Here is a 2043-nt window from a genome sequence, read left to right as displayed (position 1 = left end):
AATTTATGGTAATTGCTTAACTTAGAATTTCCATGCCATGTATGGATATTGCTTAAACAAGAATTACCATTATCTTGAACTAAATTTACTAACAGAGCTGTAAAACTTAATTCAGATGAATATTGCTGATCTTTTCTATCAAATTGGGAATTAATTGGTTTTGACACTGAAATTGCCTTGACCCAAGCTACTTAAATTCAGTATTAGTTTAGCTTTAATTATTGTCTTTAGATCATCTTAATTACCTCTTAAAATCAAATATTTTGTGATCTTCATTTTCATCAATAAATAATCTCCCTGTGAATCGACTCGGACTCACCGAAATATAAATTTAAAATTGTACTACACGCACACTCGCACACTGGCGAGTATAATCGCCCTACACCTGCTTTAATAAGAGGATTGACGTCGGATGAATTTGGTTGTAGTTTTGATAAATAAATGTGCAGGGTAGTGTAGCAGTCACTCGGCAGCAGCTGGTTCTATCGGCCATGGCAGCCATGGCCGATGCGCAGCAAGTTGCTGCGATGGCGGCAGCAGTTGCGGCTGAGGGCGGTGGTGCGTGGCGCCCGGGTCCGAGAGGCCGAGGCGGCCGGCGGCGGAGGGCCGAGTGGCAGTTCGCGGTGGCGGCCGCGGCGGCTGGAGCGCGCGGGAGCTGCAGGCGCGGTGCAGAGGAAGAAGAAGGAGGAGAAGGGAAAAAGAAAAAGAAGAAAGAAAAGAAAAAGAAAGAAAAAGAAAAGAAAGAAAAGAAAAGAAAGAAAAGGAAGAAAAAAAGAAAAGGAAATTGGGAAAAATGTTGAAAAGTTCTAGAAAAATTTTGAAAATTAGGAAATGAAGATGTAATGATATCCTGAAGATTTTAGTGAGAAAAACAGCCCGGGCACGCGTTTCAAGGATTAGAGCACGCATACCGAAGAAACTGGAGATGCTAAGTTAAGGTGAGTAAAATTCCTTAGAGAATTCCAGAAATTCAAGAATATTATTTTATGAGTTGTTATAGTGAAATATTTAAGAAAATATTTTAGAAATAGTTAATCTTGATTTATTAAGGAAAAAATAGGAATAAATAGAGAGAAAATTATAGAAAATGCCAGAAATTATGAAAAAATAGGTTTTAATGTTTACTTAAATAATTATGGTGATTAGGATACGTTGAGGCTGAATTGAAGAGACTCGCGCAAATTTTGAGGTTGGCACGCAAATCGAGGCAAGAATTTCGAGGTAGCCCGATAAACTCTAAAAGGTAAGTGGTACTTCCTCGAAATGTTTTCATCATATTGACATGCCCTGATATGTAACCATCACGTAGACCGCATACATGTCTATGAAATGCATAAGCACACGTTGATATTATTGATCACACGCATATGAGGCCGTAGGGGGTACGAACTGGCACCGCTGCCTTACCAAGGGTGCACCCATACACCCCGGCTTCGAAAGAGGTGGCCGCTAAAATGGTAGGTAGCATGAGGGGTGCAGTTGACACCTACGATGAAAGACATTGCATACATTCATGACATAGCATTATGTACCCTTACTTAGATGGTTCATCATCTAACTTGGGTTCGCCCCTGGAACATTCAACGTTCCAATCGGGACTTGCAGAGATGATTCCGAGAATGGTGATATGTAGTAACGTGAGACGTCAAGAAGCGAGTAAATGTATCATGTTATGTTGTAATATGAGTAGTTTAAGAATTATGTACATTGTATTGTCAGACGCTTATGAATTAACTTTGTAATGAATATCATGTCTAGTTATTATTATATGAGCAGGTTCGATTCAGCTTCCGCTTTGTATTTATTTTCTAGTGTAGATATCTCGCACTAGATAAGATCTTGGGGAATTTCGGGATAATGTAAAGAAAAAAAAAAAGACCAAATTTCCTAAGGCATAACACGCCCTAAAGAAGTGGGCTGTTACAACTCCCGTAAGTTGCTCACCTAACCACCTAAGTCTCCTAACTTTTTATAAGCGATGTATGCACCGAATCTGAGGACCCACTAGTAAAAATTGGTCTAACGCCTATACACACATGCACA

The 2043-nt window shown here is 39.5% G+C and overlaps 1 long non-coding RNA gene across 1 annotated transcript; it reads left to right on the top strand.

Annotated features, from left to right (window-relative positions):
• The first annotated feature begins 474 nt into the window (after positions 1 to 474).
• Positions 475 to 1786, top strand: LOC127806814 (uncharacterized). Its single transcript, XR_008024501.1, has 2 exons — positions 475 to 938; positions 1147 to 1786. It is a non-coding gene; the product is annotated as an uncharacterized LOC127806814 (long non-coding RNA).
• The last annotated feature ends 257 nt before the right edge of the window (positions 1787 to 2043 follow it).

Source organism: Diospyros lotus, chromosome 7 (genome assembly GCF_014633365.1).
Source record: "Diospyros lotus cultivar Yz01 chromosome 7, ASM1463336v1, whole genome shotgun sequence".
NCBI lineage: Eukaryota > Viridiplantae > Streptophyta > Magnoliopsida > Ericales > Ebenaceae > Diospyros > Diospyros lotus.
The sequence above is the reverse complement of the archived record's forward strand: the minus strand, read 5'-3'. Positions and strand labels throughout refer to the sequence as shown.